The sequence below is a fragment of the Lissotriton helveticus genome, chromosome 6 (assembly GCF_964261635.1).
Source record: "Lissotriton helveticus chromosome 6, aLisHel1.1, whole genome shotgun sequence".
Lineage (NCBI taxonomy): Eukaryota > Metazoa > Chordata > Amphibia > Caudata > Salamandridae > Lissotriton > Lissotriton helveticus.
In genome coordinates, this window is record NC_136067.1 from 1996851024 (window position 1) to 1996867694 (window position 16671).

At 40.2% G+C, this 16671-nt stretch overlaps 1 protein-coding gene across 1 annotated transcript in view; it reads right to left on the reverse strand.

Annotated features, from left to right (window-relative positions):
• Positions 1-16671, reverse strand: part of LOC144761997 (fucolectin-like) — a 1241072-nt gene that overhangs the window by 389464 nt on the left and 834937 nt on the right. The gene's annotated exons all lie outside the window — the stretch shown is intronic.

Here is a 16671-nt window from a genome sequence, read left to right on the forward strand (position 1 = left end):
TCACAACCCACACAGCTCTCACAGCTCACACAGCCCACACAGCTCATATCCCACACAGCTCTCACAGCCAATACAGCTCTCACAGCCCACACGGCTCTCACAGACCACACAGCTCTCAGAGCCCACATAGCTCTCACAGGCCTCACAGCCCTCAGAGCCCACACAGCTCTCACAGCCCACACAGCTCTCACAGCCCACACAGCCCACACAGCTCTCACAGCCCACACAGCTCTCACAGCCCACAGAGCTCTCACAGCTCTCACAGCCCACACAGCTCACAGCCCACACAGCTCTCACAGCCCACACAGCTGTCACAGCTCTCACAGCCCACACAGCCCACACAGCTCTCACAACCCACGCAGCTCTCACAGCTCATACAGCCATCACAGCCCACACAGCTCATATCCCACACAGGTCTCACAGCTCTCACACCCCATACAGCTCTCACAGCCTACACAGCTCTCACAGCCCATACAGCTCTCACAGCCCACAGAGCTCTCACAGCTCTCACAGCCCACACAGCTCTCACAGCCCACACAGCCCACACTCTCACAGCCCACACAGCTCTCACAGCCCGCACAGCTCTCACAGCCCACACAGCTCTCACAGCCCACACAGCTCTCACAGCTCTCACAGCCCACACAGCCCACACTCTCACAGCCCACACAGCTCTCACAGCCCGCACAGCTCTCACAGCCCACACAGCTGTCACAGCTCTCACAGCCCACACAGCCCACACAGCTCTCACAGCCCACACAGCTCTCACAACACACACAGCTATCACAGCCCACACAGCTCTCACAGGCCTCACAGCGCTCACAGCCTGCACAGCCCTCACAGCCCACAAAACCTTCACAGCCCACACAGCTCTAACAGCCCACACAGCTCTCACAGCCCACACAGCTCACATCTTATTGCCTGTGTTGATAATATGCCCCTTAGTATGCTTGAACTACAGGGAGAAAGCATAATGAACAAGTAGTGAAAGAGTGATCAGTCAGAGACAGTGAGAGTAATAGAGACGGAGTGAGTGAACAAGAGTGAGTAACTATGAGAACAGAGGGACTGAGAAAAGGAGTGGAAGGAGTAGAGTAAGTAAGTAATAGAGAAATGAATGAGGTAAGTAGCAAAGGCAGAAAACTGAGGGTTAAAGAAATGAAGCAGTGGAACTAATAGAAGTTAAATGTGATAGAAACGTAACGAAAAGAGTACAAAACATTTACCTTATAATTGTCGTTAACTTAGTCACTTGTTATTTTTATACTTTCAATCTGTGAAAGAAAGAACAAAAATTTGAAAAATATTAAAACATGTATTTAAAAATTAGAAAAGACAAGGGAAAAGATTGACAATCATCCAATTTTACAAAGAAATAAAGTTAGAGGCCTCCGCTTCTCCATGCCCCCTACACAGTCCTAAATATATACATTTTAAACTGACGGTATCTTGTTGAAGATGAAGTGAGGCCTATCTTGCAACATGGTGCATCTTTTGCACTGCTGCTGCGTCACAAAAGTGACGGAACAGCGGCGCAAAAGAGGCGCACGGCAATCATAAATCTACCCCTAACATTTTAAATGATTGTTTCTAGATGCTGATAAGGTGTGGCCTATCCACAGATTTGTTTCAGGTGAGTCCAACTCAGAGTTAAGAAGAGTACAGAGGAGATAATACATGAGCAGGCCTACCAACGAAGTGAGTCATGTCCACTGCACTCTTAAACAAACGTCAGACCTCCTCTATCTCCTTGAACAGGCCTAAATCTCATCTACACAATGTGATTCGTAATGTTATGAAACACAGGTAATGTAATTGAAAAACGTGCAATTTTTTTTGCTCATTCCACAATCACATAATTGTTTGTATAAACATACGACTTGAACAATATGTTTATTGAATGAATCAAAACTTATTTTTATATATTTTTTCAATTTTTCACTTCTATTTTGATAGTGATTTCCACAAATTTGAGGCAAGACATGGAATACCCCTCAACCATGGGAGATGTCAACGAGACGGCAAAATTACAAAAATTGATGCCTTCGCCCATATTTAATCTTTCAGGGAAAATTCTGACGAAGGATGAGGAATCCATTTTGAGCAAGGGACTAACATTCGTTCCATCCAAACGGACTGACTTCATTAAACTAAAAACTGAAGTGATCGAATTTTGCCGTAAACTAAGTTTAAAAATATTTTTCTCTGAAAATACGTACCAACCTACAATGGAAACAACAGGCCTACGTAACAAATCGACATTTTGTCCACCCACAAACAAAGTCCCAAAAGAACTGATCACATTTGAGCGTACCGTATTATCAGCTATAGCGCAAATGGAAAACAACAATAATTGGATTAAATACAACATCTCAAAAGCAGAATCTGTTGCTTTGTCCAATCTCAAATCTGACACTTCGGTCATCATTAAACAGGCCGATAAAGGTGGCTCAATAGTCATCTGGGACAAAGACCTTTACATCAAGGAGGTTACTAGACAATTGGAGGACATTTCATGTTATCGCAAAATTCAAAAAGACCCCACATCCGATTTGAAAAATGAACTCTTCGCTCTGTTGGACGAATGTGAAACTCAGGGATTCCTCGGCAAGAAAGAATTAGAATTCTTGAAAACAAAACATCCCAGAACACCTCTTTTATATGTCTTGCCCAAAATACATAAGGATGCAGCTGCACCCCCTGGCCGTCCAATAGTATCTGGATGTGGTTCCTTGCTGGAACCTATCTCCAAATTTGTGGATTTTTTTCTAAAACCTTTTGTACATCAAGTGAAATCCTACTTACAAGATACAACCGACTTCCTAAATAAACTTTCCAACATCAAGTTTGATAGAAATACTGACACAATGGTCTCTATGGACATTACATCCCTCTACACTAAAATACCACAGGAAGAGGGGATCAATGTCCTAGAAGCATACCTTGAGGAAAGAGAACGACCACATAAAGTTCCAACATGGTTTATAAAGAAACTTGCTGAGTTTGCCCTCAAGAAAAATTATTTCCACTTCAATGGAGAATTTTTCTTCCAAATAGGAGGAGTAGCCATGGGTTGTCCCTTTGCCCCAGAACTGGCAATTCTTTTCATGGCCAAATACGAAGAAGCATTCATTTACACCAACAATCCGTTCTCACAATGGATAACCAATTGGTATCGTTTTATTGACGACGTGTTTTTTGTGTGGACTGGGTCAGAAGAGAACTTAAAAAACTTTCACCAATTGATTAACACAAGGGTGCCATCCATTCAGTTCAGATTACTCACGGGACAAAATGCCATTCCTAGACGTGGAGGTTTACCCCTCAATGGGGGGCCTAGTGACTACACTGTATAAAAAGCCCACTGACCGGAATAAAGCTTTACATTAGCAACCATCCGCGGAGCTTAAAAGATAATTTGCCCTACGGGCAATATCTTCGCCTCCGGCGCAATTGCACTGAAAAGGAAGAATATTTAAGGCATGCTGAAGTTTTGACAAACAATTTAAAACAACGAGGATACCCGAAGAAACTCCTTAGGAAATCTTGCAAAAGAGCTTGGTGGACACCAAGAGAATGCCTGCTCGAAAGGAGAACAAAAAAGACGACAGACCGCATGGTATTTGTATCCACGTTCTGTCCCAATTCAAACAAATTGAAAAAATTAGTCAAACAGAATTGGCACCTAGTAAAAAATCTAGATCAAGCTTTCAAAAGCGAGCCGCTGTTCGCATTTAGGAAGAACTACAGCATTTCAAACCATTTGGTAAGAGCAGCATTGCCAGCAACTAAGAGACCGGATTTACGTACCATGTTGTGTCTGCCTCCGATCCAGGGGCACCATAAATGTGGCAACTGCTCGTGCTGTGAATCCACCAAGGAAGGTAAAGTGTTCACACATAATTCAATCAATTGGAGACACAATATTTTTTCAAACTGCAAGACCCGGTATGTGGTCTATGGAATCTGGTGTCCATGCAACCTCTTGTATATTGGCAAAACCAACCAAGAGGTACGCGTCAGGATACAGCAACACAAGTCCAGAATTAAAAACAATGTCGCCAATGCCCCCCTGGTCAATCATTGGAAAGAGAAAAATCATCAAGAAAGTGAATTGACTTGGACAGTCATCTCCAAAGTGGAAAATGACATTAGAGGAGGTGACTTGGATGCTAAATTGATTAAACGTGAGGCCTTGCTCATCGTCAAATTCAATACTGTATTTCTGGGATTAAACGAACTGACGGAAATCTTTAAATTGTAAGCTTATACACATGTCAAGCAATCATCCAAACCTTGTTTCATGATCAAGGCAACCACACATTCACCACCAAATCCGTCTAAGTTTTTAAGTCCGCCCATTTTTGTCAGGTCTCAAAGCAAAAAACACCAACAAAGTTTGTTCAATTGACAAACTCCCATAAGACTACAATTCCCAGCATTCAATGCCAACCAGGAAGTGCAAACACCCAGTGCAGCGTTTGGACGGCCTTGGAGGAAGATGTGCTCACACGACAATCTCCCTAGTAAGTTAGACTCTTTTATTCTAAATATTTAGGGTAAAGGCCCCTTTCCATTTGTACCGCTAAGCTTCCGTCATTTCTTTGTACAGCGCACTGACCGGCAACGGGAGAACGTTCCCTTCATAAGTACACCGCGCTTTAACTGCCGACGGAGGTAAGCGGCAATCCTTTATCTTTCAAGACTTAACAGTGGGACTAAGGATAACATGAAAGGGTAGGCACTAAATGGTTTTCCTTTCATGCAGCACTTCCACCGATACCGGCAATCCTCTCTAACAATATAAGGCGCCCGACTTGCCAACAGAGGTAAGCGGCTCGTTCTTCAACTATTCATGTGCACCCCCATCAAGCTCAATTGGGCTGCGTTTATTGACTGAGTCACCTGTGTTCCCTTTTCATTCAGACAGGCGGGACGGGCATAATCCCAACGCCATGGAATAATTAGAAGTAAGTGTGTGACATAAATGGTGCATTTTGGTGGTTTGTATGCTTGATATGTTGCAACGCTGATTGGTTTCTCTTGATAAACTTTTTAGATCAAGATTTCACCAAACTTCCCAGCTTTTGTAGCCAAGTGCAAGGTAGGTGAGGTCACTTGAGTATTGGGGTAAGGCAGTATAGAGACGCGGTTCCCCCTCTCAAAAAACCTCTGTTCTTCTATTTCAGATTGGTCCTGATGAGAACTACGCAATAATGTTAGTTCGAAACGCGTAGACCTTCTAGTAGCCAAATTGGTTCAATAATAATTGATGCAGAAACATTTGTTTATATCAAATTTATTGTGAAGTAAACATTGGCTTTTGTTGCTGTTTATGTTAACAGCATTTATTGAATCATTCACGTTTTCATAGTGAGTTGTTGTTTTGTCGTGGGATGAGTGAGGTATGAATGAGGATTGAATGGCAAACAATGAGTTTGTAATCACTGTAAATAATTATTGTTGTGCACTCCAGATTTTTAATATCTGTATCAAATTTGTGGAAATCACTATCAAAATAGAAGTGAAAAATTGAAAAAATATATAAAAATAAGTTTTGATTCATTCAATAAACATATTGTTCAAGTCGTATGTTTATACAAACAAATGTGTATTTTTGAATTTTGCGGCATTTGCACTGTTTTTGTTCATTATACGCTTGTGGCAAGCGATGCCGGTGGGAGCCCAGACCCAGTACTTTTGTTTTCATTCCACAATCACATCACTTGTGTTTTTCCTTTGCTTTGGTATCTCATTGTACAGATGTAGTCTAGCATATGAAAGACTACGCAAAAGGTGAGCACTGTATGCAACAACTTTGACACTTACAGAAGCCTCAGCTTCTCCATGCCCCCTACACAGTCCTAAATATATACATTTTAAACTGACGGTATCTTGTTGCAGATGAAGTGAGGCCCATGTTGCAACATGGTGCATCTTTTGCACTGCTGCTACGTCACAAAAGTGACGCAACAGTGGCGCAAAAGAGGCGCACGGCCATCATAAATCTGCTCGTAACATTTTAAATGATTGATTCAGGATGATGATAAGGTGTGGCTTATCCAGAAGTTTTTTTGAGGTGAGGCCCACTCAGGGTTGCAGATGAAATTTAGGCTTGTTGAAGAGTACAGAGGAGATAATACATGTGCAGGCCTACCAATGAAGTGAGTCATGTCCACTGCACTCTTGAACAAAGGCCAGACCTCTTCTGTGTCCCTGGACAAGCCTAAACCTCATCTGCACAATGTGATTCGTAATGTTAGGAAACACAGGTAATGTAATTGAAAAACGTGCAATTTCTTTTGCTCATTCCACAATCACATCACCTGTATTCCCTCAGCTTAGGTATCTCATTGTGCAGATGTAGTCTAGCATATCCAAGAGTACGGAGAAGGTGAGGACTGTATGCAACAGAGCAATGTACATTACTCACCTCCCTTGACACTTACAGAATCCTCAGTTTCTCCATGCCTCCTACACAGTTCTCAATGTATATCATAAATACAAAAAGTACAGAATTAATTATACATGTTAAATGGTTTATTTTTTCTGTTCTCAGAATGTATCAAATTTCACTAAAAACTGTGAGTTGAAGGTATTCATCATATAACAGCGGGGAAAAAAAACCACAATCAAAATGATTGTGTTTAAAAAACCCATATAACATAACCAATCAGAAATCAGAACTCCTTAAAAGTAACTTACTTTCTATGACGTCAAAGGATGTCCTATGAACAGCTTATACTCTGTTGTGCTGCTATTATTTTCAGCCCGCCACTTTCTGAAAGAAAAGCTCCATCGTTTTGACAAATATGTTACATACAATAAATGACTTCTCGCTCTCTACTGCACATTTCCTCAAGGCCAAATCGTGTAAGAGCCATTTATAACTCTTGGAATTCTTCTAAGCAAATCCCGTCATTTTCTTTTTCCGCAACTTTTAGAAAGAAAACGTTCAAGATCACTTTCACAATCCTGTACTAGTAATATCTCACCCTTCTTACTCACTCATGTTCCACATTTCCACATTTAACTTTTGACTCTGTACTACACTTATCCTCAAGGCCAAATAGTGTAGGAGCCATTAGAACCTCTTGAAATTCCTCAGAGCACATCCCGAGATTCTTTCCCTAAAATTTTGGTTTTAAAAACACCAGGTAAGAATTTTTAAGGTCAAAAGGCAATTTTTTTTTTAAAGTTAAAACAGAATCATTGCAGAATGACCAGCCGTTTCTAGACTTTAAATAAGCTGTGTAATGTCCTGATGTTGTTGAAGGACCGTCATGATATATAATTGCTGCAGTTACAAAAGTCCTTCCTGAAATTGACAACTGCGTAGCCACACCATTTTTAATTAAAGTTGTCAATTTTGTTCCATCAGGCCTACATTGTTGGAACATTAAAATGACATACTGGCCATATGTTCGTATAAATAATGTGGACAGCATTGCTGACTTACATTGGCTACACTCCATGTTGTGATCGGCTGATTTTACTAGCTTATTAACCACTTGGATGCTAAGGTGTTTTATGGCTTTGAATGTAATTTCCATTGAAGTCAATGGAAACTCCATGACGAGCTGGGCTCGTCATGAGCGTCGAAGGGGTTAAAGGACACTGATTTACTGTCTGGCAAAGTTAAATATATAAATCTTTCTGAGTCTACGCTACTAGTACTTGATACCCTACAGTTCTCGCAGTCATGCTGCCATTGATAAGAAAGGCCAAACAGGTGATCTACATCTACACCTTCATCTTGCAATACATCAAGCATATACATTAAAAACTCCTGACAATCTAGCTGAATATTTTGAGAGAATTGCGTTTGACCTGAACATTTGTCTAACAGATTTCGAATTTCAGACACACTTTCTATTTTTGTTCTATCAGTGCTACATTTCTCTAACACAGAATTCAGCAAGCAGCAACAACTTTGATCCGAATTGATCACAATCTGTTCTTTTAAAGTTTCTAGAGAAAAGACAACATTAACCACTACATTAGCATAGCAGTTGACAACAGAACTGTTTTCAAATTGAAAACCAACAACTTCTTCAACAGAATCCTTTTTCTTTCTGCTTATAATTTCAGGTTCATCGACATTTTGTCTTTTTGCTACAACCTCCCTACTATTGGTCACATTTCTTCCTTTCCGGCCTACCACACGTTTCTCAAACAAAGGATATTGAGGCAAATGTGGCACATACTCTCTTCTTAACCTATTGTATTCCTTAACACAATCTAGATCCGCACAAATGTTTGTGACATCACACTCAATCAAGTACAATCCCGAAAAAGTTCTGACTCGTGACAATGCCACATATGCCATACCCTCCTTGAACACAGAACTGCCAATATTCACCAATGCACTGTCTACACTTAAACCTTGCGATTTATGGATTGTCACCGCATATGCCAAGCAAACAGGAAACTGCTTACGGCGAACATATAAGTCTTTTACAAGCAAAAACCTAGCAGAGCAACGACCAATTAGCTGTATTTCCTCAATGCCATCAAATTTAATTATTAAAAATTCAATTCCATCTCTATTTCTGTATTTCTCAAAATCAACAACATTACCCATTGATCCATTTACCAGACCTCTTTCAACATGTAAATTCCTTCTTAAAATTATATGACAATTTAAGCACACATTCAGAGTCTTTTCAAAACCTGCAGTTTTAGATATAGTCTTCTCTAATGAATCCAATTTGATTTCAAATTCTCAGGCAAAATAATTGTTGCTCCCATATGCTTTACTCTGTCAATAGCTTCCAGTTTCACAATCTCTTGGTTTTCTAAATGCAACATTTTGTTGTTGAAGATGGCACATTCTGCAAGAGTTGGCATCAAACATATTCCAGATTTCTTCTCAGTAATTTTCCGAAAAATATTCTCAGGCACAACGTCTTCTTCTGGATACAAATTTGACAGTAATCGTGCATGTAAAGCTTCTTTCCCATGCTCGGTCACTTTTCCAATTCTAACATCTTGTAGAATATTCTTATAATCTTGATCCTTCGCTTGGCGCATATTTTCACGCAGTTCAGCATAATTGAAGTTTAACCATATATTGACGTTGCCAATGCTCCCTAGGCACTTCCTGGTATCTTCATGCGTGAGCATTTTGAACACAGGTTGTCCTTTCACTGGTGTCAGCTGCAGAAGATCACCGAAAACAATGATGTGTTTGCCACCAAATAACACATCATACTCTGTTTTGAGAACTTCTTGCATTCTCAAATGCACAAAGGCAAGCATGACATTGGAAACCATGCTTACTTCGTCAATGATAAGAAGTTTCATTTTCCTCAAGACTCTTGAAACTTCACAACAAGCATCTCCAGATAACTTGTGGTATTGTAATTTGTTATCATGCTCCACTGGCAGCATCAGTAGACGATGCAAAGTAATACCTTTAATATTATGTGCTGCCAGTCCAGTTGGAGCGGTGACAACACAAGACAGCGATGACTCAGTCCTTTTCTGCAAATAACATGAAATTGCTTTAATGAGGAAACTTTTTCCAGTTCCCGCTTCTCCACTCACGTACAGTCGGACAGGTTTCAACGACGTACATGAGCACTCTTTCTTCTCATGACTTAATCCATGATCAATTTGGTTGGTAACTTCGTCATATATTTTCCTCTGCTCAAGGTTGAGCTGTCTTTCCAAGTCTTCTAAGTTAACCGCATCCTCCTGAGCATGTGCCATGGCTCTTTCCACTTTAATCATAGCAGTGGCAGCTTCATTTTCGATAACTGGTCCTCCTAGTGGATCCTGACTCAATGAAACAGAACTCTGACTGTCCTGAGAACTGTCTCTAGCAATCTCGGCTGCAATCGTTGCTTCCTGCTCGATTTCCGCATTTAACATTTCTAGATATTTGGGAAAAACAGGACATTCTATGGTCTCCTTGGCGGCATTGAAAGAGTCTTCGTAACAGAGGAAATCTCCAAGCAGTTCCTCTTCTGCACGCCAAGGCTTGAAAAGTTGCAAAAGAGCTAAATAGAAAACTCTTTTCTTTCAGGAAATTCACCACTCAATTTTTGATGATTTACCAATCGGCATTTACTTTGCTTGACCAGACATCCCTCACTTCCAATTACAGCATACACTCCTTTATCAATATCTTATTTGATGTTCCTCTTGAATATGTAATTTTGCAGAACCTCATACAGACAAACATTCTCGAGGTGACTGCTTCTATTTGGATAATATGTATCCAACATGTTGGTCTTCAAAATATCTGTACTGTTTGGCTCCTTTTCCGCCAAATACTCAATTTCCCGTACAGGTTTCAGAACTCGATTACGCGTTGCAGCAAGACCAAGACTCGCCCAAATGATACTCCTGGATTTGGCATAGAGACTTGCTGAAGACAACCGGTCAGAACATTCGTAAGCTCCGATTTCTCGATGCGACAACATCTTCAGACTGAAACTGTACAACTTCTTACTGAGGCTCTTTTCATGGGAAATGTCCTCCCACATATCCTTCAATTCTGTCTTTTCTTTTTTGGTGATGTAAGATGTCACATACCGAGCCACAGCCATACAGTTATCAGCCACAAACTGTATATCCATGTTAGCATTCCACATGGACAAAATCACTGGGTTGTTGTCGTTGATATACTTGGACTCTTCGTTCCTTTTCAAATTGTATGTATTTTTGGGTGATTTCTTCATCACATTATGTCGCAGCGAAGACATCAAACTGTTCACTCTTCCTTTAGAAATCACCGATCGTGGAAAGCTGAAACGACATTTTGTGTAGAACTTGTCCTTGTTTCTGAATTTACGACGACAGTACTTTCCGCAACGATGGCTTTGGAAGCGTAAAACTTGTTCTCTATGTTTTTCTCTTCCTTTGCCTTTGGAACAGCACATGTAGAATACTGTTCTATGAAACTCATCACTAAGTCATCTGGATCTGTTCCAAATTTGGGTGCATCTTTGATCCACAGCAGCATATGTATATGAGGAGTACCTCTTGCTTGGTACTCCTTTCTCCAGAAGAAATCCAACACCTCTCCAAGAGGTGGATTTTTCTTGTTCATGATGAAAGACATCATAGCTTCAAATCTATGATTGAAGTACCTGCATACATTCACTGGATCCAAAGAGCACAGTTCTCCGGGTGTCTTGAATTCGATATTTTCAATGTTTCCATTTGCCTCTCGTAGAAATTCAAGTAAGTCTTCCCAGCCATACTCGGCACAGCTGAGAGTGAGGAACCATGGGGGAGTTCCTAAGTTCCTCAGCATACATTTTAAATCACCATGACGACTGTACCAGTACTCATTAGTACCACGCTGACACGCCATGAGATTAATCAGGTGAGAATCCAAAATACTGTCTTGCACATTGACTTTATCCATAAAGTCACTTGCCGAGATGTTTTGCATCTGTACACCACTTTTGAAGATGTGGTTCACTGTGTATGACAGTCCAGACAGATCGCTTTCAAACAGTAGATGAAACAAATAGGGAATGCATTGACGAAACCTAGGATCTTCTGCATACAATCGTAAAGTCCGATATTCAGAAACAGGAATTTGATCAGGTCGCTCATCATATCTTCCTCCTTGACCTGTTGGAAATAGCTGTGGGAAACACTGAGCTTCCAAACTTTCCTCCCAAACACTAATGGGACTCCCTTTGGCTTGTTTCATTTGAAACAACTCAATAGCATTCCCCATGACTTCCTTGGATTGCAAAGGATGAACACTATAATGTTCATATATTTCTTCATTTTTAGAGGGTTCTACTTTCTCAATTTGACCAGCACACAAATCGCTATCCTCTTCTTCACTTACTTCCTCTTCTGCAACATATACATTCTTGTAGTACTTATTGTTTTTCTTCAAATACAATGTTGCCTTTTTGACTTTCCTAACATCCACTAAATCTTGCCATATTTTCTTACTCTTTGTCAGATACCGATTAACTAAGATAACCAGAGGTTCCTCTTCCACTTTCTCTACTCCAATTGTATTAATGTTTTTCTTCAAATCTAGAGGCAAATAAACAACTCTTCCCTTTAATCCTCTCTGTAAATCTGATGGAGGCAATTTCCCTGTCTTTGGCTCCATTCTTACAATAGCCTGAAAGGTATGGATACTTTGAATCAAAATAGATTCATAAGTATTTAAATCCTTCAATTCAGCAGGAATCTCAACCAATTCCAGATTATTATGAACCGCTCTAGCAGGCACCCGGTTTTGATTTAATTTGTTACAACAATAAGTACACACACGTTGATCCAATCCCAAATCAAAACAATTTTCTACCATCAAGTATGTTGCAAAATCCTTCCATTCACTATTATTTTCCCTTTCACTTTTCGCATATAAATCCACTAACTTAGTCTGATTCTTATAATAAGTGCGTCGACAACACACACAAGTGAAATTAGGCCTCTCACTTGATTTCACCTGAAACGTGGCAATTTCCTCCTGAAAATTATCTGTACTGGAAACCTGTACACTATCTTCCACATTACCTTCTTCTTCTGGATCAATTTCAAAATTCTCCTCTTTACTTGCAAAGTAACAAAACTCAATTTCTTCACAAATATTCTTCACATCTACTTCAGAACCATGCAAAAGAGCAGTGCATAATTGTTTAAGCATAATTGCTGGACTCTTAGCATAATACAACATTCTAACTAATTTCCTCACTTTATTACGATGCACTGCTAGCATCCTGAAATGATGAAAAACACTCTGGCATACTCTCCTGGAAAGACAAGCCAGTGAATGACCATGCAAACCTGTCACTTCTCTCACTCTGCAAGGATCTAATTCTTGCAACAACATCATTTTCTGTTTCAAACTTTTCTTATTAAATGTCCGTACAAAATCACAAAGCAAATTGATGGAATCCTGTCGCACACTGCAAATACTACTACACTTCCAGGTGTACACAGGTCCCTTAGGACGTCTTCCTAAAACCTCATTACCTAACACCTCTTCTGCCTCTGTTGTCACAAGTTTTTCTTTTTCAACCACACATCCATCTTTCACCTCATATCCTCGACCACTGGTGTCAGCTGCATGCACCAAATCATTATCCTGAAAATAACTCTCCTCATTAAAAAATGCCTCACAACTTGAACTATGCATCCATTCTCCTGAAAAAACTGCACAAAAATTACTACGATTAACTGTTCTCTTCCATCTACTATTTCTTTTGAAATCATAAATTGCCTTGTTTAGTTTCCTAATTCTATTGATTATCAAAACAAATATCTTTCGCTTAATTTCGAATGCCTGATCAATAATTTTCTCAACTTTTTTTTTCTCTTATAAAAAACCACTTTCTGTTGACCTTTCTTAATATTTTTTAACAAATTACCAATTATCCTGTTGCGGAATATTCGTCTACGAATGTCCCTAAACTGATTTTTTCCTTCTACTACCATGCACAGAGTTATCTCCTGCTCTACCAGTAACATTTTTGATTGGCCTTTCCTTTCCGTTTAAATTGGCTCTCTTTTTCTGGACTAAAACTTGTTCTGTAGTTAGACTTTTGTTTCTACAAATGTTTCTAAGGAATGATTTTGTTCTCTTACCCGGAGCTTTCTTGGTGACTTGACGAGATTTTATTGTGGAGGACTGCTGCAAGCATTTAGTAATCTGCTGTCTTTGACATTTTGTAGCCTTTCGGATTCTATCCTTAGACGGCATTGTCTAATTTTGAAATGATCTGCAGTTGAATCTGTGGTAAAATATAATAAAAAATGTTATTAACCACTATTACCAAACAGTAAATCAATAACAGTCGTCAAAAAATTAACATACTAGTTGTCAATTCTACATACAATAATTTTTAGTGCATTATGAAATTTAAAACTCACAAATAGTAGCAAAGAAATTTAATGCTTCTACATTTGACCTGTGCTCTTTTATATGTGAATCTGAACTAATTTTATTAGCATATTTTACTATTTTATTAAAGACACTTCACACAATTTGTTTTTGAAGTTGTATTTAATTTTAAATAAAACGGTTTACATGATTACTTTTCATTTCGAGTAACTTAAATTAATTTTTAAAAGTCTTTATAGGTTAATAGGCTTGAGCAGGTCAGCTGCCCACCCTATGTCATACAATTCTGACAAATCAGCATCCTCATCATATTCTTCCTCATCCACAGGATATAAATCATCCAAGGGATCTACTTCCACTGACGTTTCAATAACAAGTTCAATGATAAGATCGAGATCAACAGATTGCTCATTATCACTCATGCTTGATGTTGTTGTGATCTTTAAAAAAAGAGAACAACAATGAGATGTTGCAGAGTAAGAGACAAATCTCAGAGACTATAATAGTAAAATTGTTTAACAAGAGTAACATTTTGCAGATATTATTTAACCATGTCCAGCGATGCTGAGGAGGTGAGGCCTATGTCCAAGTTTTCAGTGAACAGGACTCATCTCTTCTTAACCTTGGATAAGCCTCACCAACACTGTGTCCCCTGCTAATACTTAAATTTAAAGGAGCAGATTTATGTTAACTGGCGCATCCCCAGGGATGCACCAGTTAACGTGCGCCACTGCTCTGCCACCCATGATGTGCAGCAGTTACAATGCAGAGCACCATTGAGCAAAAACAGCACAGATGCGTCACGCATCTGTTCCACAAAAACGGCGCATTGCAGGAATCACGTCATAAACGCGACATATCTACTGCAATGCACAGGGGCAAGCCACACATTGCATGGTGCATCACTCCTTATGCCTGTTTCAAACAGGCGTAAGGATTTGATTCAGCAATGCCATAAAGGTGACTCAGTGAAATCTTCTTAATTTTACTGTGTTAGTTTTACAGGGCTTTGATGCAAATGACTGCCCACCCTGCAACAAAACGCCCACATGAAACCTGACGCACGTTTCATGTGGGACAGGACTTTACAGCATGACACATCTTCCTTGATGCTTCAAGTTGTAAATATGTCACAACATAGCGCATCTTTTGCTCCGCCGCTGCGTCACAAAAGTTTGAGGTGAGGCCTACTCAGGGTTGCAGATGAAATTTAGGCTTGTTGAAGAATATAGAGCAGATAATACATGTGCAGGCCTACCAATGAAGTGAGGCCTATCTTGCAGCCGCGGGCCGTGGAGGGAGTTACGGTGGGGCAGGGAGGCGGGGAGGGGGAGGGGCAGGGTGGAGGGACCTAAACACTGGCATATGGATAATTGCAGGTAAGTACACAATTTAATTAATAAAACGAAATTCGTAGCGCGCACAGCATCGCATTTTGCGATGCAGTGCGCGCATTTTGCGATGCAGTGCGCCCTTGGGCACAAGCCTTATCTTTTGTGCTCCCCTGGACAGGGTTCATCTCATCTGTACTGCTGCTTAGGTGTCAGAATCGTATGACATGGGGAAAGCTGTATGTGAAAGCGTTTGCTTCAGTCTTATGCCTGCTGTGTGGCAGGTGCAATAGTTTGATGTAATAGTGTCGTAAAAGAGATGCAGTGAAATCTCATAGATTTCACTGCGTCACTATTACGAGGCTTTTTGTGGAGAAATGACCCCTCTGTGTACTTTGTACCTGACAGAGGTATAATGTGGCGCTGAGGTATAAAAAATTACGCATCTACCTACATGCGTCACTTTTTAAATATCGTGCAACAAGGCATTATGTCACCAATGCGTCACAAAAAATGACACATCAGTAGTGCAAAACTGACACAGGGTTTTATATATGAGGCTCATCTTTTTTTTGCACAGTACTCCTGTCCACTGCATTCTTGGATAGAAGCATTACGTTTTGTGCTCCCCTCGACAGGCTTCATCATATGAGCAGTCCTGCTTAGGCCTCAAAATGTTTTTTTAGAATAACATTTGAAAAATATAGATAAGGTGAAATGTATAAGCTTTTCATTACACTACTGAAACATTTATAGTGGGAATTAATGTGTTTTACATTTTTTAGAAAGAATAAATTGTATGTGCATGTTTACATTCAAAAAAATTATCTTTTCACAATCATGTCACCTGTTTCACCGGAGATTAGGAAGTAGATTGTGGAGATGAGGTGAGGCATGTTTAGAGGGACAGAGCAAGTGAGGTCTATGTTCAAGACTGTAGTGGGAGAGAGGTCTTTCCTGGGAAGCATAGGTTGTGAAGCCTTTGTATAAGAGTGCAGTGGAGTAGAGTTCATGAAGTCTATCCCCTACTGGACTCTTAGACATAGGCAGGGCCGGACTGGTTACCGGTCTGTTGTGTGTGCTGCTGAGCAGGGGGGTCATTTCTTTGATGGGGACCTGTGTGTGCAAAACGAAATTCGTTTTGCTATTTTTATTAGAAAGCGTACGCAGGTCCCCATCAACGAAATGAGCTCACACCACGGAGAAATCCTCCCCCTGCTCGACAGCACACACAACTGCCCGGTAGGCAGTCTGGCCCTGGACACAAGTCTCATCTACTTTGTACCTCTGGACAGAGCTGTCTTCCACTACACTCTTCAATACAGGCCTCACCTCTACTGTACCCCTGGAATATCTTGACTTGATTTGTAACCCTGAATAGACTGTTTGCTTTTTGTCATTGCTTTGTTGTTTGGTAATAGTGATCTATAATGTGTTATTTTTTCCTTTAACACAGATTGAAATCAAGATTTGAGAAGTAACTCAAAATGCCTTCAAGGGAAAGGCGAAGAA